The sequence below is a fragment of the Calidris pugnax genome, unplaced genomic scaffold (assembly GCF_001431845.1).
Source record: "Calidris pugnax isolate Ruff unplaced genomic scaffold, ASM143184v1 scaffold53, whole genome shotgun sequence".
In the NCBI taxonomy this organism is placed as follows: Eukaryota; Metazoa; Chordata; class Aves; order Charadriiformes; family Scolopacidae; genus Calidris; species Calidris pugnax.
The window spans coordinates 1212771-1240510 of record NW_015090792.1 but is presented as its reverse complement, the minus strand read 5'-3'; the positions used below and the strand labels follow the sequence as shown (position 1 = coordinate 1240510).

General features: G+C 46.7%; 1 protein-coding gene across 5 annotated transcripts in view; it reads left to right on the top strand.

Annotated features, from left to right (window-relative positions):
• Positions 1–27740, top strand: part of SGMS1 (sphingomyelin synthase 1) — a 122500-nt gene that overhangs the window by 62358 nt on the left and 32402 nt on the right. The window contains exon 1 of one of the 5 annotated variants that reach the window (XM_014966645.1): positions 5546–5639. The exons of 2 other annotated variants lie outside the window; for them this stretch is intronic. The gene's annotated coding sequence lies outside the window, so the exon portion shown is untranslated. Of the gene's footprint in view, positions 1–5545; positions 5640–16096; positions 16560–22546; positions 22692–27740 lie in introns of those variants that run through there. 2 more of the 5 variants (XM_014966643.1, XM_014966644.1) reach the window with 2 other exon arrangements.

Here is a 27740-nt window from a genome sequence, read left to right as displayed (position 1 = left end):
CTCCCCACGCTGTTCCTGACACAGGCCAGGATGCTGGTGGCCTTCTTGGCCACCTGGGCACACTGCTGGCTCCTGTTCAGCCCACAGGCCACCAACACCCCCAGGTCCTTTTCTGCCAGGCAGCTCCAGCCACTCTGCCCCCAGCCTGGAGCGCTGCAGGGGCCCCGTTGGTGGGACCCAAGGGCAGGACCCGGCACTTGGCCTTCTTGAACCTCATCCCATTGGCCTCGGCCCATCCATCCAGCCTGTCCAGATCCCTCTGCAAAGCCTCTCTGCCCTCCAGCAGGTCGACACTCCCACCCAACGTGGTGTTGCCTGTGAACTGACTGAGGGTGCACTCGATCCCCTCGGCCAGATCATTGATAAAGATGTTCAAGAGAACGGGTCCCAGTCCCCAGCCCTGGGGACACCACTCGTGACCAGCCGCCAACTGGAGTTGACTCCATTCCCCACCACACAGCATCCACAGCCTTTCCTTCATCCAGCAAGCCGGTTACTTTGTCATCGAAGGAGATCAGGTTTGTCCAGCAGGACCTGCCCCTCCTGAACCCGTGCTGGCTGGGCCTGATCACCTGGGTGTCCTTCATGCGCTGCATAATGGCACTCAGGATGGTCTGTTCCATGGCCTTCCCAGGCACCAAGGTCAGACTGACGGGCCTGTCCCCCAGGACCCCCAGATCCTTCTCCTCAGAAGTGCTTTCCAGCGGGTCCACCTCAAACTTGTATTGGTGCCTGGCTGGACATCCCAGTATCACTGTTTGCTTTGCAGAACAGCTGCTGTACCTGTATCATAGAATCATAGAATGGTTTGGGTTAGAAGGAACCTTAAAGGTCATCAAGTTCCAACCCCCCTGCCATGGGCAGGGACATGTCCGACTAGAACAGGTTGCTCAAAGCCCTGTCCAACCTTGCCTTGGTCAGGTGCAGTCTGCTGGTGTCTCGTGGCTTGGATGCGACTCTCCCAGAGGAGCCACCCTATCACTGTGGGAGGCAACTGGCTTCACGAGCGAGTTAGCATGTACAAAACCCTTTTGGTTGGAGCCAAGTGCCTGCTTTAATTGCTAAATAGCCCTGAGACCTGCTGCAGTGTTCCTTAGAAATAACCCGAGCTACTCTTCACATGGAGCACCAAGAGTATCAAAAAGGTTAAACACAAATGTGGAGGCTCGGTGTTACCAGCCTTCAGGCAGGCAAATACGTTTGTGGTCATGAAAGCAGCTCATGACAGTGTTACATATAAATAGCAGTCCCTCTCTGAGGCTTCTTCCCACTGCCTACAGCCTAAATTGGGTGGCTACTTAGTGGTGGCCACTAATGGTGAGACAGGTGGCAGATTAATTGACTGGGAGTAACCAAGAGCAGTTAGATTATGGAGGACAACCTGTCTTCACTCTTTCAGGGGGGAGATGGAGTTTGAAGGTGCTGCCACTGCAGCTCTTTTCGTTTAGGTGAATCTTCTTATATTCAACTTTGTGCACATTTCCACTTGTCCTGTCACTGGGCACTGCTGAAAAAAGACTGGCTCCATCTTCCTGACACCCACCCTTTAAGTATTTATAGATGTTGATCAGATCCCCCCTCAGCCTTCTCTTCTCCAGACTACAAAGACCAAAGTCCCTCAGCCTTGTAAGGTTGAGAAATACCCATGATGAGAAGCCAGAATTGTGGATGGCCTTTAAATCTGGTGAACAAACACATGCAGTTCAAAAATTGTAATTTTTTTCTTTTTTTTTCTTTTTAAAATTTTTTCTCTGGGTGAAGAGGCCATAAGTTCTCTGGCCAAAAGTGACAGTTGTTATGGTAGATTTTGGTTGTGCTCCTTCTCCCTGCTCAGCCCCCAGCACGCTTACTCTGTTTGCAAAGAGAGGGGAAGGCAGAGGAGGTGTGCTGGACTGAGCGCCAGGCAAGGCAAATGCACTAACGGTTGGGTAGAAACATGTTTTATCTTGAGCTCTTATACAAAAACCTTAATTCCGCATGGAGACGTCCCTGTTCCTGAACTACTTTTTAGGGTGCAATCTTAGTAGATAGGATCAGTGTTGTACTTCCCTCCTTCACTGATGACCCCCACTGGCCTCCCTTTGCTGAACCACCTCCAGTTGTGGGAACAGGGAATGTAGGAGATTTAAAGAAATTACAACTTCAGTTTATCTCTTGACCTTAAAATCAAAATCTTTAGGAGGACTTCTATTTTCTTATACCAGCAAGAAGCAGATCCCTGCCAAGTCAATGAAGGTTGGCAAACCTTGCTTTTCTATGAAAGAGGAGAAATCATCCACTGGTTTTTAGGGGTGACACAGAGTATTTGTGGAACTGAGAGTTTTTTTAAAGCATTCATCAAAAAGTCAATTTTTTAAAAAAAAAAAAAAGGGGGGGGGGGCAAAACTTGAGGGAGATGGAGAGTCTAAGAGAGATTTAAGATACCAAGCAGCCTGATAAAACATCTCTTGACTGGTTTGTGAATGTTTCCAGTCTCTGACCCGTGTGTCACCATGAGAAAGCAACATTTGAGCCAAACCATAGCAGAGGTGAGCTGGCAAGTGCTGGGCACTAAGCCCTAGAATGATCCGTCAGGGACATTGTGGGTTTCTGCCACAGGCTCTTAGTCCTTAGATAGGACCAAAATGCTTCTTCTGAATACTTGTGTTTTTCTTTATCATAAATGATATATTGAGTGCACATGTGGCAAAATGATCACAGAATCACGGACTGGTTGAGGTTGGCAGGGATCTCTGGAGATCATCTTGTCCAACCTGCCCTGGTCAAGCAGGGTCACCTAGAGCTGGTTGCCAAGGACTCTGTCCAGTCAGGTGTTGACTATCTCCAAGGATGAAGACTCCAAAGCCTGTCTGGGCAACCTGGTGCATTGTTCAACCACTCTCACAGTAAAACAGTTTTTTCTTATAGTCTGATGTGTTTCAGTTTGTGCCATCTTGTCCTGTCTCCCTTCACACATTTGTCTCCCTTCAATGCATTTGTATACATTGATTAAAATGCCCCCTAAGCCTTCTCTTCTCCCAGTAGAATTGTCCCAGGTCTCTCAGCCTTTGCTCATAGGAGAGATGCTCCACTCCCTTGATGATCTTTGTGGCCCTCTGCTGGATTCCCTCCAGTATGTCCATGTCTCTCTTGCACTGAGGGAGCCCAGCATCACTCCAAGCATGGTGCTGAGCAGAGGAGAAGGATATCACCTTCCTCGACCTGCTGGCAACACTCCTCCTAATGCAGCTCAGGATGCTGGTGGCCTTATTTGCTGTGAGGATGCATTGCTGGCTCATGGTACCTTGTTGACATCCAGGACCAAAGGTCCTTCTTTGCAAAGCTGCTTTCCAGTCTGTCACCACCTAGCCTGTACTGGTGCTTGGGGTCATTTTTCCCCAGGTGAAGGACTTTACCTTTCATTTGTTTGAACACGAGGTTCCTGTCTGCCCATTGCTCCATCCAAGTGGCAATGTGACCATCTGGTATATTGGCTACTCCTCCTGGTTCTGTTACCAGCAAGAGGGTACGCTCTGCGCTTCATCCAGGTCATTAATAATGAGGTTAAACAATACTGGCTCTCATATCAACCCATGGGAGACTGCTAGCATCTGGCCTTCAGGTGGACTTTGTGCCACTGATAACAAGCCTCTGAGCCTGGCTGTTCAGCCAGTTTTCAGTCCACCTCCCTACCCACTTGTCTAGTCCATACTTTGCCAGCTTCTCTGAGGATATCATAAGAGACAGTGTTGAAATTCCTACTAAAGCCAAGACAGAGCATCCTCTGCACTCCCTTCATCCACTAAGCCAGCTGTTCCATCATAGGAGGAGGTCAGGCTGGTGAAGCATGATGTTCCTCCTTCATAAATCCATGCTGAGTGCTCCTAATCACCCTCTTGTCCTTCGTGTGACTGGAAATGGTTTCCAGAATTAGCTACTCTTTCCCACAGATGAAGTGAGGCTGACTGACCTCTAGTTGTCCAGATCCATTTCTTTGCCCTTCTTGAAGACAGGAGTGACATTTGCTTTCCCCCATTCATCAGAAACCTCTTCCCGTTGCCATGACTAGTCAAAGAAAATCAGGTGTGGCCTCACAATGACATCAGCCAGTTTCCTCAGCACTCATGGATCCATCCCACCTGGTCCCATGGACTGGACATCTACTGTTCTCTAACTTGATCCTCTCCTAGTACGAGGGTCTTCTTTGCTCTGCACTTCCCCTGTGGTCTTAGGGGCCTGCAGTTCCTGAAGGTTGGTCTTACAGTTGCCCTTCACATCCCTTGCCATTGATTGTGATTGAACTCCAAATGGGCTTTGGCTCTCTTAACCTCACTTCTCTGTGATCAGTGTTCCCAGATTCCTCCTGGATCACCTGCCCCTGCTGCTGCACTTTGTTTGCACTTGGGTTTGGCCAGGAGCTCCCTGCTTCTCCATGTAGGCCTCCTGCCACTTCAGGTTGATCACCTGCTTGTTGGGATGGACCATTCTTCAGCTTGGAGGAGGTGATCCTTCAATGTCAACCAGCTCTTCTGGACCCCTCTTCTCTCCAAGGCTCTATCCTATGGGATTCTTCAAGCACATCCCTGAAGATGCTGAAGTGTACTCTCCTGAAGTCCAGCGCTGTGATACAGCTTTTTTTTCCCCAACTTTCCTCTCAGGGTCCTGAACTCCACCATCTCATGATCACTGCAGCCAGGGCTGCCCTGACCTTCACATCCCTGACCAATTCTTTTTTGTTTGTAAGCATGGGGTGTCTAGCAGAACACCTCTCTTTGGCTCCTTGATCACCTGTGTTAGGTAATTGCCATTGTCATCAGTGCACTCCAGAAGCCTCCGGGATTGCTTCTGCCATGCTGTGTTGTCCCTCCAGCAGATATAAGGGTGATAAAAGGCCCCCATGAGCACCTGTCCTCTCCTTCACACAGAGCCAGCGTGCATCCAGGTGCTCATCCAGTCGTGCGTTATCCCACCACATCTCTGTGATCACAGAGACCGTTGCCCAGCAGGTGCAGGTGGCCCTCCTGCCCGTGCCCCATGCTGTGTGCAGTGGTGTAAGGGCACCACGGAAAGGCACCCAAAGGTGTGGGGTTCCCAGGGCATGAGAGCTTTCCCCATAATGCCCTGCAGGCACTTCCATACCTGACTACACACCTCCAGGTGTGTGAGTGGAGGTGGCTTTCCTGAAGTTTAGTTGAACATGCAAAAATGTGTAAGAGCTGCCAGGTTGGCAGTCTTTGCTGAGCAGAAATAGCACACCTTCCAGCAAAAGCCAGGAATACGTGAGAAGCTTCCTATTATTGGATGGATGCAATGTTTATCTTGGAGCATTCAACCTGGCTTTAGTGTCTGAGTCAACGTTGTGCCTGTAGCTTTAGAAAAATAAAGGCTTTATTTCTGTCTCACATTCTCCCCTGTTTACGTCTTTCCTAATGTAACTGAGTATCTACAGAAGGGCTGTATTTCTTCCTCCTTCTCTGGTGTGTGTCTATATATACACCCTGTGACGCTGCAGGAGTGTTTGCTTTGGAAGAAATCTTTCCATCTGAGCCAAACCGATACCAAAGGTGCAAGATAAAGTTCCTTTCTTCTCCTCTTATCGAGAAGAGGGACCTGAAGAGTGATAGAAAATTATCACCTGGGAAGGACAGGAAGCCTGAGAGGTAAATAGCCTTTTTCTGTTCAACTAATCCGGTAACAAACATGCCCCTGTGAAACCATGGACTTTAATTATGGGGTTGTATTAGGGGGTGGAGTTATTATACACTGGGGCAGTATTTTAGAAAGGACCTGTGGAATAAGCTGATAAAAGCCTCTAGGCTTGAAGACAATGGTTCTTTAGTAATCCAGCAAGACTTTCCCATCAGCTGCTTGCACCAAAGCATCAGCACTCAGGGGTTGCTTGTTGCCACTCACACCCATTTGAGAGGTGTTGCAGCAAACTTCGAATGGCAGAGATTTGCATAGGTGATGCAGAAGCTTTTTTTTCTCTTCCCCCACCCCCCCCAATATTGTTATTGCACTATGGAAGTGATTTCATTGTAGTAAAACTGAATTTCAACTCCTCTTTCACTTTCTAAGCAATTTGGAGCTCTGACTTCTCAAAAACTTCCAAGAGTTTCCATTTTTATTGTGCTCAGTCTAAAATCAAAATAATAAATTTGGGTGAAAATGCTAAAAAGGTGCAGACTGAATAGTCTATATTGTGCCGGTAAGATAGTTTGCAAAATAAGGCCCTTTTTGGATTCAGTAGGGGTTTTCTGAGGTCTGAAGCTGCATTTGCTGCTTTTCGCTACGTGTGAGCTGTAGAAGACACAGAAAATAACACTTCAAGGCTTGAGGATTTCTAAAGGCACAGTGTGAAGCTGAGCATGTTTGAGCACTGGATTTTTGCAGAAATGCCAATCACCGAGTAAATTTAACAATACTGCAGAAATGAAGGGGGCAAGAAAGCAAGTTCACCTCCTTTAGAAAGCTCAAATGTTTACCTTTCCCCTTCTGTACTCCCTATTACATATTTTAAACTCCTTACAGAAGTGCATTTTTCTGAACTGTAGTTGCAGGGGTGAAACTTCTGACAGCGATTTTTAGGAAACGCAATGTTTAACAGCCAGCAGAAGGTCTGAGGAGATACTGTTCTGGATTAGTCCTCTTTGGGGAACTTTGTGGGTGGGGAAGAAACTGATCTTACTCTAGGAAGTCGTCGTGTGCAGCATGATACTGTCCGAGTAATGTCATCCTTTGGGAGTAGTTAAGAAAGATCTTTAAAAAGAAACAGTCAGTTCCTTTGACTCAAGTTTCCGAGAGCACGGGAAGGACGATGGTGTCCACAGTTTGCTACATACCTCTACCCCACCCAGCTCATCTCAAACCGGCTCCGGTTATTTCTGGCTTTGTATCATCCACTGGGAATAACCAGGGGCGGGCGGGGGCATCAAGCAGAAGGATTCCCCTCATCTGTACTTTGATGATCTGGGGACTTGCAGGATTGATACGGGGTTCGGAATGGCGTGATGGTCTTCTGTGAGGGTTTTGGAAAGGTGTGCGTAGTTCCATTGTGACTGGTGTCAAGAGCAGAAACACAAGTGTAAACGGGGTAAATCCCAGGCAAATACGTGCAATGAGTGCTAGGGGCAACGTATTTGGCCAGGGCTTGATTTAGCAATTGCTGCTCAGGGTATGGTATCACATAGTATATTTACCACATAAATATACTTTTAGGCTTCTTTAGTATTGAGAGAACTCCTCGTAGTTTCTCCATTACGGCTATATATAGCCTGTGGACATATACTTGGTCCTTAAAACTAACCATATCAGTAGTGACTGAGTTGAAATGAAACGTGCTGTTTACTTGCAAATCAAATCTATGTGTGTTTACCCTTCTAAAGTACGTAACTCGGAAGAGATTCAGAAATTGATACCCATCAAGTCTCACCCGATGTGGATGGATGCTGCACTTAAGCAGAACTCAAAATGTGCCAGAAAATACAGGCTTCTGCTTCTGCCTGGGGCGCATGATGCCGTTTGTGGTCAAAGCTGCTGAGAATCAGCTTTGCTAGAGTAGAGGGAAGCTTCTTTGAGTCTCCTGTTCAGGTTAGTGCTCATCATTGTAGTCAAAGAGAGAAATTTCTGTGCTTGTGGCAAAGTTTACACGTAAGAGGTATCATGAATTTTGAGTTCTTAGTAAATCTGAATGTTGGGGGTGGGGGGGGAATATCTGTGCTAGTAAGCAGAGTTTGCATGGTCCTCGTGGAAGGACCAGGTGGCCATTTTTAATGCTTGCACAGAACTGATGCTTATACTTGTCTAGTACAAGCTATACTATACTATTAGACTAGAGGAAATGACTGCCCAGTTTGTAAAAGGGAAAACCCCTAAATTAATCAAAGGTCCCATTTTTAAACATGAAGCTTGAAGTAGAAGGTAAGACAATTTTTGATGTAGGTTTGCAATTTTTGATGTAACAGAATCTCTGATATTTTCCGTGTTTGCACCTTGCCATGTTTTGCATCCTGTGATCATACCCTTTGCTTCTGCAGCTCAAGCGATGCTTTCCCGCAGGAAACGTTATCCCCTTGCCTTGGGGAACAGCCAAACCTCCTTGGCCTGGAGACCAAAGCGAGCCCTTTGGTCTTCGTTCTTTCATGTTTCTTATATGGACCCCAGTGGTTAAGGTTATAAAAACACGGTCTAACGGGCCAGCTCCTGAACAAAAGGGACAGGGAACATTTTTATCACACTTTGATCATTGGCAGAGGTATAAGTACGGTTATATTTTGGGTTATACCAAAACCAGCCCGTGCCTGTGCTGGCACTGCTGTATGTTCCCCCTTTTTTGGGAGGAGCATAAACACGCGTCCCCAGTAAACCCTTTGAGCCTTCAGTGATTAATGGCTCTGGCTCCCTGAGCATGATTTCTTCTTCCTTACTGCTCTGAATCCATCTGGTTACCCTTTAACCGGGTAAGCTCGTGGCAGTTGCCGTGCGGGGGAAGTCGGGGGAGCAGGCTGTGTGTTGGGAGGATGGGATCACACGGCGCGGTGCGTAAGGCGTCGATAACGCCGGCTGCAGCCACACGAGATGCTGGGAACACAACACTCCACGGTCCTTATCGCCTCTGTTGTGGTGTTCCCTGTGCCCTTGCGATGGAGGAAGTAGATACTTGAAGCCGTAATTGGCAGTATTAATTCCCATCATGCTTATTAATGAGGAAGGCATATGATAGGTGGGTATGTCTGAATCAGTGCCGTTTAGCCTGTGAATATTTACTTCCAGTTACATAGGGAAAAAAAGGGAGCCAGAGGCAATGATTAATCAATAACTGACTTGTGTTTCGTCTTCAGAGCCTTTGAGTGGGGTCAGTCTCATTCTGGGTCTGCTACCTGGCTATGAGAGAGAAGAGATGCGTTTCATGAACAGCAGGTGTAGGTCGTGTTTGGGATAATGAACCGTCCGGCTGAGGCGCCACAAAAATATATTGGAAATGAAGGAGATGGATTTCTCTCTGGTTTGTATTCTGTGTGACTCTTATGGCGTGCAAACAAATACTCAGGATGTGGAGACTGGGTTAGTTTATCTTTAACAGGAAAAAGCTCTCTCCACACCCAGGAGCCCTGTTGTTGACCTCTAAAAAACTCAATCACGTATTAACTACTCTTGCTTTGAGTTTGGTTTTAATATGCTAATTTTGCTTGTACTGGAAAGCTCTGCTGCTTTTAGGTCTTTCAGGTTAAAAGGAAACTCCTTTGAAGAGCAAGAGATAGCATCAGTGGGGCATGCAGTTGGTATTTACAGAGGGGTGCAGTGCTGCTTCTGAGGAACTGGGGAAATGGGAGGAAATGGCCAAGTCTCTCATCTTCTCTGCCCCTCCTTGGCCCCTCCTTGGCGTAGAGATGAGCATTAGTACAATTCAAACATCACTGGTTTAACATAGGGGTTGCTGGGCAGGCCCACAAGCAGGTACCTTGTGTTAATGAAATGTGCATTGTTTACACCAAATGTGAGTTTGGTATAAACCCTTTTTTTTTTATTTTCTGAAAGGAAAAACATTTGCCTTGTAGTGCTCTGCATAAGCTCAAGTATGGACATTTTGGCTCAGCTTATGCATAATAAAGTAGTGACTTGCTATATCTAGCCAGCCATACTTAAACCAAGGGAGGGTATTTTCCTGAAAGGTTCTTGATTGCTCCTTGGATGATGGCAGCAGCTGGCATCCGTGGCTACATGGCTACATGCCATGTTTCTGGGTAAAGCCAACTTGATCTGTCAAAGGCTTTAAAGAAGCCAGGGCACCTGATCTGTTCCAAACTACAGCAGGGCTGTAGCAAGATGTGGGGCAAATAACAAAGGAATTGAGTTAACTCTTTGATGGATAAATCTATATGGTGCTGCCAGTCTGTGTCCCATTACAGTGTCTGGCGAGGAAACAATCTGCTGCCTGCCTGTAAACAGAGGCCTTTTAGTTGAAATTTTGGGGTTTGGAAGAAATACAACCAAATTGACAATCTTAGGCATTGACTTCCTTAGGCAGAGGATTTTGACACATCTGGGTAATGAAACATCTTTGGGGGAAAAAAATTAGTGGATAAGAGAATAGGAGTGGCACTTTACAAGCTGAGAGGGCTAGAACTGGATGTGGGGTGCAGTCACCTGTCAATAACGCCCTGCCCCGTGAAAAATGCCCTTCTCATTGAGACAGTTTGAAAAGGGTGTCTTGTATCTATTGTTCTCTTTTATGGAAAGCTTCACTCTTTTGTGTTAAAGTGCGTCTGCACTGGTATTAAACACTTGCTTTGAATTGTATCTGATTGTACATCCCCTGTATGACAGTGAATTTGGGAGTGGATTGCAGTAAGTCAGGGTGCTGCCTTGTTGCTCTCTGCAGTTTCCCCTGGGGCGGTGCTGGGCATTGGACTCTGCAGAGCAGCCCTGGCTTCTGATGGCAGAGCCACCGCTCAGAAAATCCAGGTGTTTCTCCCATGATCTGAAGGGCAGCTGTGCATTTACCCAGGAGCAGCAGAACGTACACAGCCTGCAGCCCAGGGAGGCACACGTGATGAGCAAAAGGACTGATTTTATCCATTTACAAACATAGAATCATAGAATCATTGAGGTTGGAAGAGACCCTTGGGATCATCGAGTCCAACCATCTCCCCTACTCTACAAAGTCCTCCCCTACACCATGTCCCTCAGCACTGCATCTAAACGGCCCTTAAACACATCCAGGGATGGGGACTCCACCCCCTCCCTGGGCAGCCTGTTCCAATGCCCGACCACTCTTTGGGTGAAAAATTCCTTCCTAATGTTCAATCTAAACCTCCCCTGTTGGAGCTTGAAGCCATTCCCTCTCGTTCTGTCACTAATCACCTGTGAGAAGAGACCAGCACCAACCTCTCTACAGTGTCCTTTCAAGTAGTTGTAGAGAGTGATGAGGTCTCCCCTCAGCCTCCTCTTCCTCAAACTAAACAGTCCCAGCTCCTTCAGCCGCTCTTCAAAGGATTTGTCTTCTAGGCCCTTCACTAGTTTCGTTGCCCTCCTCTGCACCCGCTCCAGCACCTCGAGATCTCTCTTGGATTGAGGTGCCCAAAACTAGACACAATACTCCAGGTGTGGCCTCACCAGTGCTGAGAACTCCCAGAGATTTAAGCTGCCTGCGAGGCTGGGACAATAGGAATGATATAGAGGCTCGATTCATCAGCAGCAAAAGGTTCCGTGTCCTGGTGGACCTCCAGGATGCATGAGGATACCACTGGTGTTTCTGCTATCCTTTTTACAGGCTACAGTCACAGCAAGCACATGGGGATGCACACGTGTGTGTGTGTGATCCCTCAGAGCTGTCGCAACACGGCAGAGTTCCCTGACCGGGTGCAGGGTCAGATGCAGACAGGGAGTGAACCGGGAGCTGCCCATGAGCAGGTCAGCCAGCCAAAGCATCGGGAGGTTGCAAAATTCATGCGAGGTCAAAGTACAAACACGTGTTCAAATACAAGACCTCAACATGTTTCCTAATTCACTCCGGAGGGAGGAGCAGGGGATGTTTTCAGCTGAGTTTCCAGCAGACACTGATTTGCTGGCAGGTTGCGTGATCACCCTTATTGCAAGCGATTTAAAATACACCTTTTGTTCTTGCACATGTGCTCCAGCAAGCGATGCCGATATTAGCTTCTTTGTTGGAGGAAGGATTTTTGTTCAGGTAACTCTGTTCAGCTTAAAAGCAGGTTGAGCTGTTCATAGGAAAAGAAAGAGAAGTGTGGTTTCCTCTGGACGTTACTCCGTGAGTCACACGTTCTATGACACAGCATTCCTCTCTGGAAACTTAATTGCTGGAGCTGATGAGTACATCAGTACTCCAGAACCACCCTTTGTGTTTGATACACCTAAACACTTAATGTGGCATTTCTGGAAGTTATTTTAATAAATACTTCATCGATTTTAAAGTCAACCTTCTAACGTTTCTAGTTTAAATCAGATCCCCATTAAGGTAAACTTAATGACATTTTTTCAGCTTTAAAAGCAACTGCCTGTTCTTAACAGACTTGCGCATAAGAATTTGCAACAGCTGATAATGATGTAATACAGATGCAATAATAATAAATATTATTATTTTATATATGTAACAACAAAGTTTCAGGTTATTTCTCAATAGGAAAGATGATAGATTGGGGGAGCCTACTGTGCTCTCTTTTTTTTTTTTCCTTCTCCTTAGCTACTGGTCTGCTCAAATTCATGTGTTAGATCAAACAGGAATATACATGTTTGCTGGTTGAAACCCTCAGAATACAGGGTGGAGCAGTGATGGCAAGAACAGGTTTGTTTTAGTGATGACCGTTTTTGCATTTTTAATAAAAAGCACTTCATTTCTGGATCATAAAGCAGATGTGCTGAAAGGTCTCTGTGAAAGCTGGTCAAAACTTAGCGATGTCCTTGATTCTGTGTTTTCTTTACAGAGACATTTCAGCCTCAGAGAAGTGGTTTAAAAAAAAAAAACAACCCAGCTTGGAGCTGGAAGAAATAATAAGCTTGATATAAATAATAAGCAACAGGATTAGTTAGGTTCACAGCACCTCTGGAGAGATCTGCGTTACAGATTGTACAGTGAGTTTGCTGTAAACTAGGTCACTTGTTTTTAGGGGTGAAAGTGCTGAAAGGGTAATAAACAGCGATTTCAGAGTGGCATGGGTTGTTCAGCATATTGTGAGAGTAAATACTAAGTAGAGGGTTTGATGCTCACAGCAAATGGTAATTCAGTGCAATAGCTAATGCTTCCTTTCAGTGAGCAGGTAGTCACATTGTAGTTAAGACCAAATAGCTTCACTCTGAAGAGAATGGGCTGTATATTTCGAATAGTTTTAAAAACCTTGTCCTCAAGCTGTTGTTGAGTGTGGTGTTTTAAAGTGTTTTGAAGGAAATGCAGGTCGGAGTAGCTTTTTGATGCTCTTGTAGCACAGTTTTCCTGATAACACCAGTGATCAGAGTCAGGATACTTGAAGGAAAAAAGACAATAGAAAAAATGCTTAAAAGGGTTTTGGGATCTATGTGGAGATGTATGAATTTATATTGCTCATGTGAAGCAATAGGAACATACTCTCCCTGGTAGGTGTTGATCCTAGAAATCAGCCTTTGAACTCATCCCTGCTGTTGTCCTGGTAGTGGTCCTTGGTAGCCAGCAAGCCTCGTGCCTCCCTGCTGCGTCCTCTAAAAATGCTTCATTAAGTGTGTTCCTTTTATTTGTTTAGGGCTTTACAGGATATTGAGTTGTATCTGTCTGGACACATGCAATATTTAAATGCTTAATGATTAAACATGTTGAAAAGGTGTTCCCAAAGCTTGCTTTTAATTACCTGTAATACTTGTCAAGCTGTTGTCTCTTCTCCCCCTGGCCCCACCTCGCTCGTGGGAAAACAGGGCTGGCTTTGTTACATGCCTTGAGGTCACTGAACACATACAGTCATAGATCACTGCGGGGAAAAAATGCAAAGATAACATCTTCTGGGGTAATAAAAGAGCATTTTTGTCAAATGTGAATGCGATTATTGTCAGAAGTGAGTTATTGAGTCGGCCTCTGTCTTCACCAGGCGACTTCTGCTGTCCCATTAGGTGTGTATTGGCCCAAAATAGACATGAGTGTCATCTACGTAACAAAGAATCCGTGGCCTGTAGTGTATCCTCTAATTAATCCTTTGATTTCTTATATATTTGCTCAATGGGAAGAATTTACAGAATTGCTACCAATTGAATTACATCAAAGAAATCTTTAGAAAATAAGTAATTGCCAGTTCTACCCCGGAATCCCTCCTAGAAAGCAGGAGAAGGTTGGGCAGATGCATCTGTTGAGTGTTACGGAGGTCAGCTAAGAGACTGCTGGAGAAAAGGCACAGGGTGCACCCGTGGCTTACTTCAGCCTGCACTTCCATCTCTCCTCAGATTTTACATAAAATGGGCTCACTTGGACTTGATTCTCTGGCCTGCTGAAGGTACAGCTTAACTGTTAAAATCCTTTCTAAAAGAGCTATGGAAAAGGAAATCTGATGGTTGGTTCACCTGAGCTGGGGTCTGCCAGCTCCCCTGTTAATGATGATCTCCAGGAAAAGGAGAATGAGCCTTTGTGGCTTTTAATTTTTAAAGTAAGGAAAAAGTTTTTTGAGAAAGGGACGTTAGACTATTTAAGCAAGGTGCTTTTTTTGTTGATCTTTGAAACAGAAGACTTTTAAAATTAATTAAAGGCAGGGGAATTGGCTGCGCTTACTGAAACAACGAGGTGTTCGCTGTGTTCTCCTTGAATCGGTGCTTGCAGACATACAACTTGATGTTCCAAGTCCTTCATCAAATCTTCCCCATCCCTCTCCTCACCAGTATTTGGAGGTTAGTGATAAACCCATGGACCTTTTTGGCTTCTGGACTTTCTGGAGGAGCAGATCATGAACATATTGTTGCATTTGGTACCTGGCTGTCTATATGTGTTAGGAACAAGGATTGCTAGGCCATGCATCTATTAAAAAAACTCAAACCAACTACTCCTTAAAAATGCTTGTCTTCCATATGACAAGGTTAGTTTGGAGGAACCTCTGTGTGCGGCTTCTGAAAATACTTTTTCCACCCTGTATTTCTTTGATGGGGTTCTGCAGATTCCTTGGCATTACTAGCAACAGGCTCCCTCTCCTGTGGTGGAGAGCAGAAAACCTGTTGCTGCCATTTGTTGATGCTGGTGTCTTTCTTTCTCCCTGCCCAAAGTTATTTCATTGTGGGGTGGAAGGAGGTCACTCCATGTACTTCAGACTTCACTCCTGGACAATAGCTTACAGTGGAACGCAGAGAGTCCTTGCTCTCATGTAAGCTGCTGGAAAACACTCCGCCAGCGCTGCTTATCCCATCAGTCTTTCCAACATGTGGCTTATTCACTGAATCATGGAATTGTCAGAGTTGGAAGGTTCCTCTAGAGCCCATCCAGTCCAACTCCCCTGCCAAAGCAGGGTTGCCCAGAGCACATCACTCAGGAGCATCCAGGAGGGGCTTGAAGATCTCCAGAGAAGGGGACTCCACACCCTCCCTGGGCAGCCTGTCCCAGGGCTCTGCCACCCTCACCCCAAAGAAGTTCTTCCTCAGATTGGAGTGGAACTTCCCATGGTCCAGCTTGTGCCCGTTGCCCCTCGTCCTGTCACTGGGAACCACTGAAAAGAGTCTGGCTCCCTCCTCCTTCAACCCACCCTTTAGATCCTTGTCAGCATTGATGAGGTCTCCCCTCAGCCTTCTCCAGGCTAAAGAGTCCCAGCTCCTTGAGCCTTTCCTCATCAGGGAGATGCTCCAATCCCTCCATCATCTCTGTTGCCCCAGGCTGGACTCTCTCCAGCAGTTCCCTGTCTCTCTTGAACTGGGGAGCCCAGAACTGGACGCAGGATTCCAGTTGTGGCCTCCCCAGGGCAGAGCAGAGGGGGAGAATGACCTCCCTTGACCTGCTGGCCACACTCTGCCCTACGCAGCCCAGGATCCCATTGGCCTCTTGGCCACAAGGGCACATTGCTGGCTCATGGATAGTTTACTATCCACCAGGACCCCCAGATCCTTCTCCTTCTTAAGTCTGCTTTGTATTGTGGTTTTGTGCTCATTCGCACCGACCTCCTCACTGTCCTGCAGCGAGCGGTCAGTCCTCTGCTCCCTCTCATGCTCACCAGGGATGCTTCACACGTTCCTTTCCCTCTCATCTTTGCCACCTCCTATATTTGCATACCGGAGGTGCCAGCTTCCTCAGTCCTATGTGTTTCCAGTCCTCGGTGTGTCTCTTGGGATAAAGGCTGGATACGTGCCCTTGAGGACCATGATGCTGCCTGCTCTGGGACTCTGCAGCTGGTGGCAGCAGCGTGACGGAGCCAAAACTTCATAGAAAGGTTGAGGGGTTTGTCGTTTTGCTTTGTTTTTAGTGTGGTAAAGTATGACTTTTCCTGTTGTGGTTTGTTTTCTGGGGTTTTTTTTTTAGGTTTGGTCTTAACATCTGGTATTTATATACATTGGGAAAAAGGAATCCTTCCTCCCAGCACCGCAGCCCTCCGGCTGGGCTGATGATCACGCCCGTCCCTCCTCCTCCTCTTCCTCCTCCTCCGTCTCCTCCTCTCGCCCTTTGCTGACGCACTCGGGCTGGGGAGGGAGCAGCCACCGCGGCCGCCGAGCCTTCCCCGGTGATCCCCGCTCACCCCCTGCTCCCCTCAGGGCTGGCTGCCGGGGCAGAGGGGCCCTGCCGAAGCCCGCCGTGACGCTGCTGCCGTGGGCAAGTTGAAAGGCAACTTTTAATTGGCGGGAAGTTGGGCTGACACGGGGACGCCGGGGGGATCCTCAGCGCCAGGAGCTGCTGTGCTGAAGCGGCGGGGGGCTCGGGGAACCCCTCAGCCCGCCGAGGCCCTGCCGCCCTCGCCCTCTCGCCGTGAGTGTCCGTCTGGAGGCAGCGGGAAGACCGACAGTTGGCTGCTGTTCTCTGCACCTGATTTCCATGAGCTCTCGGCTCCGGACGATCCTGTTACAGTTACAAGGCGTGTTGACTGCTGGGGAAGGGCCAGGGGCCGTGTTTTGGAAACTGGCAGAAGGACTCGGATACAGTAAGATCTGAAAAACAGCTTTTGGGGATTTTGTTTTTAAAGGTGGCACTTAGGCTTTTGGTTAGTCTCTTTTATTTGTTGGGTAGTTTTTTTTGTTTGTGGTTTGTTTGGGTTTTTTTTCCAAATAAGAGCCAGCCAGGCTGCCAGCAGCTGGGGCAGCAGCTATCTTGTCCTCTCTCTATCTACCTCTGTCTATCTACCCCTCTCTTGTCCCCCCAAAGTGTGTCCAGGGTCCAGCATGTTTCCCACAAACAGGTGTGTCTCTCACCACGGCTGGGCATTGAGACACAGTGGTTTCTAGGTTTGGAGGTTTTGTTTGCAGCACGCTGATCCGAGGTGATCAGAGGTACGTGGTGTAGCAGCGGTGCTTGCTCGCACAAACTAAAAGTCAGGGACAAGCTCCTGTCCCTTTTGCCATCCAGGGCACCTCTCCCTATCGTTAACCCCCTCCGTAATTGCTGCCAGATATCCCCAGGGAAATGGCAGTGGGTGTTTATATGAAACAATAAGAGCAAGAATGGATTGTAGACTTTATGTGAGGTTTTTTTAGTAGTTGTACATAGGAATAGGCAGCGCTGTGCGACTGTGCCACTCCGTGTGTGTCACCTGCTGCCCGAAATTGTGAATGCTTGGGTTGCAGAGGAGGGTGGCCCTGGGCATGTAGAGGAACACAGTGAGTCACAGGGGAATGCCAGAAATCCTCTCAGTGAGCTGAACAGGCTTCAGAAAGAGATATGTAACTATCTATAAGTTGTGTCTTAGATACACAGCTGAGTCTTTCCACAGTGTGTGATCCTGTTGTGTGTTTCTGGTGTAGCCACCTTTCCTTCTCGTAAAGCTCTTTTTAGCTGAATGCTTTAGAAAGCTTTCTAATAGAATTATAGCGATGAGTTGAACAGATGTGGGTTTTTTTAGTTTGCTTTTGGGGAAGAATCTAAAAAATCTGAGTCTGCAGTAGCTTCTCTGTGTGTGTGTGTATTTATATATACATATATAAAAATTTGGGTATATATACACACATATGTATACATGCAGAAGAGCAACTCCATATAAAGCACCCATATAAAAAGATGATTTTTTTTAAAGCAGGCTGGGGTAGGCAAGTTAAGGGGAGCATTCATTTCTTCCTGTCCTTCAAGGAATGTCATGCCTACTTCATGAGTTGATTTGGTTACTTAGGCAAAGGCAGGAAGGCAGATCATAACAAAACACACACTTATCAAATATCTGCTTATCTGACGATAAATCATTAACGCATTGTGCCATGGTTTCTAAAAGCCGCTAAAGAGGTTTCTCTGAAAAGCTGCTAAAGAGGTTTCCCTGAAACTCCCTTTTTCTGGGAAGTAAGACGTGAAGTTACTTGCAGCTCTTGGTTTCATGCATGGGTGTTTGCTGCTGTTTGTACTAGTTAATAAAGTGAGGAGTCCAGTGGATTGAGGATGGGAGAGGACCTCCTCCCCATGCACAAAGAATAATACGCTTTCCTGAGCCAACAAGGAGAGGTGTGCTACTGGTCCTAGTTCTGACAACCAAAGAGGGACTGGTGGAGGTCATTAAGATTGGGGGCAGCCTTGGCTGTAGTGATCATGAAAAGATAGGAGTTCAGGATTGTGGGTAGTATGTGCAAAACAAGTAGGACCAAAACCTTGGATTTCAGGAGGGCTAACTTCAGGAAGCTGCTTGGAGAAATCCTATGGGTTAGGGCTCTGGAAGGTAGGGGGCCTCAAGAGAGCTGGTTGATATTCAAATAGCACTTTCTCCAAGCTCAGGATCGGTGCATCCCTAAGAGCAGGAAATCAGGCAAGAGAAGCAGGAGACCTGTGTGGTTGAGCAGGGGGCTCCTGAAAAAGCTCAAGTGGAAGAAGGAAGAAGGGAATGGAAGGGCATGGAAGAAGGGACTGACCACTTGAGAAGAGTACAAGGATGCTGTTAGAGTATACAGGAATGGGGAATGACCACTTGGGAAGAGTACAAGGATGTTGTTAGAGTATGCAGGGATGGAACAAGGCCTCCTTGGGATTAAACCTGGCAAGGGATGTCAAGGTCAACAGCAAGGGTTTCTTCAAGTATACTGGAGGCAAGAGGAAAACTGGAGAAAATGTGGGCCCGCTGTTGAATGAGACAGGTGCCATGGTGACAGAGGATGGAGAGAAGGTGGAGCTGCTGAATGTCTTCTTTTCTTCAGTCTTTACTGCTCAGGCCAGCCCTTAGGAGTCCCAGACTTTGGAGGAAAAAGAGAAAATCTGGACAAAGGAAGACTTCCCCTTGGTTGAGGAGGATCAAGTTAGAGACCGGTTAAGTAAACTGGATATCTGCAAGTGCTGAGGGAGCTGGCAGAAGTCATTGCTGGTCTGCTCTACATCATCTTTGAAAGGTCCTGGAGAACAGGAGAGGTGCCTGAGGACTGCAGGAAAGCCAATGTCACTCCAGTCTTCAAAAAGGGCAAAAAGGAGGACCTGGGAAACTACAGGCCAGTCAACCTCACCTCCATCCTGGAAAGATGATGGAGGCTTGTTCTGGGTGTCACCTCAAAGCATCTGGAGGAAGAGGAAGTCGTCAACATGGATTCACCAAGGGGAAATCATGTCAGACTAACCTGATAGCCTTCTACAATGGCATGACTGGATGGATAGATGAGGGGAGGGCAGGGGATGCTGTCTACTTTGACTTCAGCAAGGCTTTTGACACTGGCTCCCACAGCATCCTCATAGGTGATCTTAGGAAATGTGTGTTAGATGAATGGACAGTGACGTGGCTTGAAAACTCTGAAAGACAGAGCTCAGAGGGTCGTAATTAGTGGCACCACAATGGCATGACTGGATGGATAGATGAGGGGAGGGCAGGGGATGCTGTCTACTTTGACTTCAGCAAGGCTTTTGACACTGGCTCCCACAGCATCCTCATAGGTGATCTTAGGAAATGTGTGTTAGATGAATGGACAGTGACGTGGCTTGAAAACTCTGAAAGACAGAGCTCAGAGGGTCGTAATTAGTGGCACCGAGTCCAGTTGGAGGCCTGTAGCTAGTGGTGTTCCCCAGGGGTCAGTACTGGGTCCAGTCCTTTTCAAGATATTCATCAATGGCCTGGATGAAGAGATGGAGTGTACCCTCAGCAAGTTTGCTGATGCCACAAAACTGGGAGGGGTGGCTGACACACCAGAAGGCCCTGCTGCCATCCAGCGAGACCTGGACAGGCTGGAGAGCTGGGCAGTGAGAAAAGTAATGAAATTCAACAAGGGTAAGCATAGAGTCCTGCACCTGGGGAGGAATAACCCCCCGCACCAGGACAGGTTGGGGGTGACCTGCTGGAGAGCAGCTCTGAGGAGAAAGACCTGAGAATCCTGGTGGCCAACAGAATGCCCATGAGCCAGCAATGTGCCCTTGTGGCCAAGAAGGCCAATGGCATCCTGGGGGGCATCAGGAAGAGTGTGACCAGCAGGTGGAGGGAGGTCATCCTGCCCCTCTGCTCTGCCCTGGGGAGGCCCCATCTGGAGCACTGGGACCAGTTCTGGGCTCCCCAGTTCAAGGAGGACAGGGAATTGCTGGAGAGGGGACAGCAGAGGGCTACAAAGATGATGAGGGGCCTGGAGGATCTAGAACATCTCTCTTATGAGTAGAGGCTGAGGGACTTGGGTCATTTTAGTCTGCAGAAGAGAAGATTCAGGGGGAATCTTATTAATGCTTATAAATACTTAAAAGGGTGGGTGTCAGGTGGATGAGGCTGGTCTTTTTTCAGTGTTGCCCAGGGATAGGACAAGAGGAAATGGGCACAAACTTGAACACAGGAAGTTCCATCTAAAGATGAGGAGGAACTTCTTTGCTGTGAGGGTGGCAGAGCCCTGGCAGAGGCTGCCCAGGGAGGTGGTGGAGTCTCCTTCTCTGGAGACATTCAAACCCACCTGGACACGTTCCTGTGGGACCTGCTCTGGCAGGGGGGTTTGACTAGATGATCTCCAGAATTCCTAAGGGAGCAGCTCAAACTTAGGCAGAGGGGAAAAACCAGCATACCAGGCTGCTTGGTGGGATCAGCTCATGCATTGCTGTCATTCATGAAGAACCATAGGTGGATAATGCTTTTATTTCATGTTAGCAAGAAACTTTTGCTCTGAATCATTTTTGGGAGGAGGGAAGTCAGTGCTTCAACTCTTCATCAAAGTAACTCAAGGCCAGGAAGAGTTTGCAGAAAATGGCGAGTAAGACTCATGGTTATCCACAAACCGATGAGAGCAGTGTGCTTTTCTAGGCTGTTGCTGATGCCTGTAATGGAGAACAAGTCTGCAGTTGCTGAATTGCTTACTTTCTGCTGCTGACCTACTTGCAAATACTGTAACTCATTAATGAAACTAAATTTTAAATGGGTTTATGGCTGATGGGCTGTTTTGCTCAGTTTATTTCCTGGGATCCTGTGATTCGAATCTGGTTGAGCTGGGAAGATTTGCTGTGGGTCTTGTGCTTAAATCCATACCAGACTTCTGTTTCCTTAGGCATGTAAGAAATGGAGGCATTTGATATTTATAACCTGCATTTACTTTAACTTTTGATTGATTGTGTTTGCCGTGAGCCTATTTTGTGCAAGTAACTTGAAGTATAGAAAATATGTAGCATATGAAAACACATTATATGAAGAATAGCAAAAGTAGCCTCATTTGCCCTGTTTGCAGCTGCTGCTTGAACAAAAGAAAAAGGGCTTAGCTCAAGAAGGGCTTAAGCTATTCTAGTTGCCTACATCCAAGAGTATGACTCAAAACTTCCAGCTAAACTCTTAAGCTCCCTGAATCGGTGTTGGAGTTGTGCCTTGTCCTCCCCACGCTGTGTCCCTTTTAGGTGCCAAGCTCTCAGCCTGGCTGTCTTATGTGGAAGGTCTGCCTGGTCCTACAAGGAGCTTTTAAATTTTGTCTCTGGAGATGCCTCGTCCTAATAAGAGCTTTGAGAGCACAGCTGAGAAACCGGGACCTCGCTTTAAAAAAACCCCAAAGCCTGCTTCGTGCCGTTCCGCGTGGCTCGCCGCCTTGCACCGCCTGTGCTCTGCCTCCCCTGGTCTCCATCTGCCTGGGAAAGCTCAAAATTGCTCTTGCTGCTCAGGAGAGTGCCGTTGTTGCTCGGCTAACTTTACAGGGCTACTGCACCAGATCTTTTTAAAGCTGAGCTTTTGGAAGCTGTTCTGCTATGTAAGGAGAGAATTCAGGGTTTGCCGTGTGTCTGTCTTACACCTCGTAACAAGTGCCTGGAGGGGGAGATAGCTAAACCTGGAGGAGAAGATGAATCCAAACCTTTCCCCGAGGGATGTGTTTATTGAAGGAGGTTTCTGTTCTGGGGACATCCCAGCAAGTGCTCTCAAGTGCTGTATCAGGCGGTAGCGCTGGCCCAGGCAGCTGAGCACAGAAGTGGGTCCATGCTCTCAATCTTTCCTTAAGCCTCTCTCCTCTGGGTTTTTAGGAACAAGAGGTGCCAGTTGGGATCTCAGCTGGTTTCCGCGAGCAGGGAGGCCAGGAGCGTGGCAGCCCTTTGGACAAGCCAGGCAGCCGTGCTCCATGTTCAGTAAGGACAGGGAACAGGAGGACAGCCCCATTGCCTTTCGGCTGCCTTGTGCCCTGGGTTCAGGGCAGCGTTTGAGAGCGGCTCCCATGCCCTTTGGCCACTTGTTGCCGGCCTGTGGATGACTTTTTGCCAGGAAAATCAGCCTGATGGAGCACTCACTTGTCTCCAGCTGCTTTCTGCAGCTGTCTGCATGGGTGGGGGAAATAACTGGTTAAAAATAGAAAGGCAGATTAGGAAACGTGAGGTATGGTTTCAACATACAGTGGAGCTGCTCTGACAACTCACTGCTGCCGCTGAAAGGGGAAGGACGTGCCGATGCGACTGCGCGGCTGGTTCAGCCAGCCAGGCCAGCGGGAGAAAAAACAGGAAAAGAGCAGTTTTCTGCCGTGCAAGAGAGGAGGGTGGGGACAGGAGGCCGGAGGGAGGCCATGCCCCCGAGATAAGGCACAAGGGTTGAGGGGCACGGGTGCCGGCGCTGGATCGAGGTGAGCAGCTGAAGGCTTTGTGTGGGTAAGGCCAGCCCTGCTGCCTGCTCCGCTGGGGTTTCACATCACGGCCGCAGCACCCCCTTCTACCTGGGGCTGAGCTCCTTCAGGTTAGTGCACCCACGTTAAGAGCAAAGCCTTAGGGGGATTTACTTTGCTGTTCGAATTGTTCATATCCTGATAGTTTACCGTGAGAGTTTGAGTAGTTGGGAAAAAAAACCACCCCACATTAAAAAGTTCAGGGGCCTTCATTTCGCTTACTGTAAATATTTTGCTTGGTTTTAATATTACACTCTCTTATATGAGACTTTATTTTGCAATAATTATGTGAAACTTCAGGAAAAAGGTAGTCAACAGACAAACCAAGGGTAACTACATTATATTCTTTGTAAGCAGCAGGCTTTTTAAGCATTGCTTTTAGGAAGTGGCTGTTACATGGTGTTTTGTCAGCACCTCCTCACTCTGTGTTTATAGCTATTCCTTCTGGTTATTACTGGTCATTGTAACTCTGTCTGGATATATTTTCTGTTGCCTTTCCTAAAATAAGGGCAAAAGCCAGTTAAGGAAACCATTGTTTTCATTGCTGAAAAGTTTGTTTCCTGATGCTTTTCTTTTTGTATTTGGATTTCAGGGTTTGGGTTTATTTTTGTTTGCTTTCTTTTTTTTAACTCTTTGTCAGCCTTGAGAACAGCGTGGTTTCTCAAGCCTCTCGACTGTTAGATGAGCTCCTGTTGTAACACTCCCAGCCGCAGGCTGATAACCAGTGGATCATCCTGCTCGGTGCCAAATGAAGAAGGAAACATCCAGGGGCATTCCAGATAACTCGGATATCCATCCTAGATGGATCCTAAAAAGCAGCAAGCACTCCCTGTACAGGATAGGGTGGAGAGAAAACAGCAGTTGGTTCAACATAGCTAAATAATATTTCGCTATATAGTATTCAGTTCAGAAAACCTGTAACGTAACACTTTCCCTGAGCAGAAGAACTTGAAGGAAATGCCTTCAACATCACTTACTCTTTTCAAGGGGCTGTAGTTATAAGATGTAGGTATAAGGATTTCCAGAGCTTGGTAGAATTTGGTATCACGTCAAATTTGTGATTTGTGAAACTGGAATCATTCTGTGTTTTAAAAGTGAATTTAAGAGTCGTAGTTACTCTTTCAGCTTCTGGACAAGAATCCTGAAGACAAGCAGATAGTTTTACTCAGTTGCTTTTCGAATGCTTCAGCGTGCTTGCTTTCTTGTTAGTGGGCTGCTTTTCATAACCAAAAGTAAAAGTTCATTGATGCAGTGACATCTATAACACTGTTTTCTTGTAAATTTAAGAGATCACTTTAGCAGTCAGGCAGATTTTTCACCAGTAAGAATGCTGACACTGTGATACTTTATTAATTTTTAAAAACCATGAAGTTGAACACAGTTAAATCCAATTTATATTGGGGAGGCTGATGCTTTGGGATTGGTGAGTATTGAACATCAAGAATGAGGAGGATTTAGTAGGAAAATCACAAGCTAGTTAGTTTTGGTGCAACTTTGACTTCAGAGTCATAGTCTTCCCAGCTCTCTGGGTTTTTCCCTTATTATTTCTAACTCCTTTTGTGTTTTGAAATTTTCTCTTTTCATCTCAGCCATGTGCCTTTCTTTGGGGATATAGGTATGGCTGTTCTGAACTAGTCACATCCTACCTAAATCCGCAGCGAAATGGTGGCATTGTTCACACTCTGCAACGTGTTTGCCTGTTGGACTTCAGTAAGAACAGCAAAGATCTGACCCAGGCAAGCCTCGAGAAACTTTGTTTTGTGTTAGTACGGCTGCAGAGAGAGAATGGAGAGACGTTTCAGGCGGTGAGGTTATCTCTAGTCCTGTTAAACTTGAAGCTATGAAAAGCAGTTAATATCCTGCAAAAGGAAAACGAGAAATGAAAGCGACTTTCTGCTGTGTTAGTTCTTCTCCTTCACGGCTCTCCTTGCAGTTTCAGAAAACAGAAGCTGTGGAACTGTTTGCTGGGGGCTGGATTTTAGAAAAATGAGGAACCTCTGCTGGAGGGGCTGGTGTAAAATCCTCATAACCCAGGAGAACAGTTTGCCCATTTTGATTTCTGAGCTACTGAGTTTACATAAACGACCCTCTCCCAATCCATATATATTTTTACATCATGAAAATATGTTCCCCATATAATAAAAACTAAACTGTCTAGTAAAGGGACTATTTGCAAACATTTTTCCTGTGTGTGATAGCCTGGCTTTGCAACTTGGGAGGGAAAGGTGGGAAAAGAATTGATCCAATAATTTAGGGTTACTTAAGCTAAAAGTACTCAGTTACTGAATTAGATTTATCTGGGAGAAAAGCAATGCAGACTCAGACACTTTTGTTAATGTTTAATGTTCTGTAACAGTCTTCCCAGACATAATTGAGCCATCAGCACAGGAGCGATCCTGTCAGAGGAGTTTATTTTGAGTGATTACAGAGCCCACTGTGTCTTTCATTTCACTGCAGCCTGAGCTAATTGATGACCAAGTCCATAATTTATTTACAGTCCTTGGGATCCTTTCAGACTGATTCTCCTCCTTTTAAAAAGCCTTGGAAGGGGAGGAGGAAGAGGAGGCTGCTGGGGCTTATTGGGCTGCTGGCGCTGCTGCCCATCTTTCACACAGTTATCAAAAATATTCTGCCCTGTGTTTCGGGTGATGGTTTCGCCCTGCCCTGGTTTCAACAGCCTCTCCATTTTTTCCTAAGCCTCTTGACCTTTAATCTGGAGTGTGTGCTGCTTGGCTGGGGAGGGTCTGACGGGCAGGGCTGGAACAAGGCAAGGAGGGAGGAAAGAACGGACGCTGCTACTGCTGAAAAGAGAAAAAAAGCTGCAGGAGAGCACAAACACCCACACTGGTTTTTGTCTAGGTCTCAGTTTGAGATGAATACTCCTGACTTTTCTTCTTGATTTCCACACACACCCCCCTTCCTGATTTTGCTCAATTCTAGCATAATACGGTTTGTGTTCTATAGCTTGCTCTCCTGATGAATCGTGGGTCTGCATCAATAAATCCAGCTTTATGCAGAGTTTAGGAACAGGGAGGAACTCCTGTCTTATAAGTACCTTTCAAAACAGGAAAGCAGAAGTGATTTTATACTCAGAAATCACTTTGGGTAGGAAGATGACTTTCAGTTTCTGTCAAACCTCTAAATAACCTGGGGAAGAGGCAGCCACAAGCTGATAATGTGGCTCCCTGCTATTTCTGGAGCTCTAGCAGGGACCTGTTGAGCTTTGTAGTCCTGTATGGTAGGAGAGAGTAGTGTGGAATCTCTTAAAGACCTGAGCACTGCTGTCTTGGGACTTTGTGTGTCCTGCCCTAGAGAAGTCTCTTGTACAGCTAAGCACAGTCTTCATCCTGAAGTTGTTCATCTGGCTGCAAGTTAAAGGCCACCTCGCTCACATGGAGCAGTAGAAAGGTAGTCTGACAAGATTTTAGACCACATCCTAATTTTCAAGGTGAAAGGTGGTTTTCAACTAGATACACAGTTAGTTTTCACAGCTGAGGTTTGAGGTGCTGGCAACCAGTTGTTTGAAAGCTGCCATGCCTTTTGGGTAAAATTTTGCAAATATGAGAAAGGAAAGAAGTCGTGCATTGTAAGCATGGGAACTGCAACAGTATTATTTGTCAGTCAACTGCCTGAAGTAAAAAATATTAAGAAAAAGGGGATGGCAGTGATTAGGGGCAAGTCTTTTATAGGTAGCTATTACTTTTCCCCGGAGAAATTTGCCAAAACAATACATCTAACTGCTAACACTTGAAACCGTAAAGACATTGTGTTTGCGCTGGTGTGCGTGGCAAAGTGCTGCACAACAGATGCAACAAGGGGTTTCAATAGAGCAGTTCATAACTGCTGTCAGGTCCTCGGGCAGCTTTGCAGAGAAATGTGGGGGAAGGATCGTTTCGGCCGTTCTGGCTTGATCGCCAGACTGCTGAGTGTCCTGCCATCCCGTCGCCAGTTTTATGTTTGGTGGAGATCCACGCCAAAATCATGTGATGTTTGTCTTGGGGTTTGATTCTGCCTTTCACCTGTTTGGTCTGACCAAATAATACACCAGCCAAAGTGATTTCTGCTGTTTCTAAGTGGGGTGATTATGAAGGTGAATAGAAATGCAACACTTGTTAATATAAAACTTCCTTGCCTGCTAACCGACCCTGAAGCCTGTGACCTCCATTAGGGCACGTAAGTCCTGGTGTCCTCAATGATTTATGCAGCATCTACAATAACAGGGCCTGCTGCTTGTGGAAGTGTGTGCATTTATATTTTATGTCTCCGCCTGCCCTTCATATTTTATTTAATGAAGAGTGTAAGGAAATTGGCTAGTTGGCAAAAACTGGCTTTTAGTGTACTGAGGAAATGCAAGTTTCCTGATTTTTGGGCCGACGCCGTGTGTGGCACTCCCCTCTTCTAAATATTGATCCTTTTTCATTACTTCTCCCGAAAGTGAGAGCCTTCAGCCCTACTGTTGACAACCTGTCTCCTGCAGATCCCGTTGTGACCTCTGGGGAGGGCGAGAAATCACCCGGAACGGATGGGAACCATGATATCCTTGTACTCTGCTACAGTCGCTGGTCTGAGATCAGCCTTTTCCCCCCTTAAATCTTAACTCCCCCGGTGCTGTGTGCAGGGCACATCTTGTGTTTCAGCTGGGCTGAGACAGGCTGCGATACCCACGTGCACAGGCTGGGCCTGGGCTGGTTCACCTTCCAGCCTTTGCCTTTGCTGATTGCCTGGACTTGATGGGAGATTCTGTTTTTACTTCTAGGCAGCTGCTGGGGGGTCAGGCTTTTGTAATTTGGCTGCCAAAGACTGATTCAGACCAGCACGAGTTTTTCTCAGGATCAAATTAAATCAAGTCCCTACATTGTTTCACTAATGACGTGAAATAAAACCTATAATAAGACACTTTTTTTTAGTGCTGTTGTGGTGCCACATAGGGTGAGCTGCATATTTCATCAGGATTTCTGCCACAGTACTCTTATCCCGTCACCCACATTAAATATTTGTGAATGTAGGTATTTTCAGACCCAATGAAAAGGTTTTGGAGTGCTTAAGGACAGATAATAAAATACACATGAAATTTGCTTTTGAAAGTATTTATGCTCTGCGCAATCTCTGGTAATGCAGCC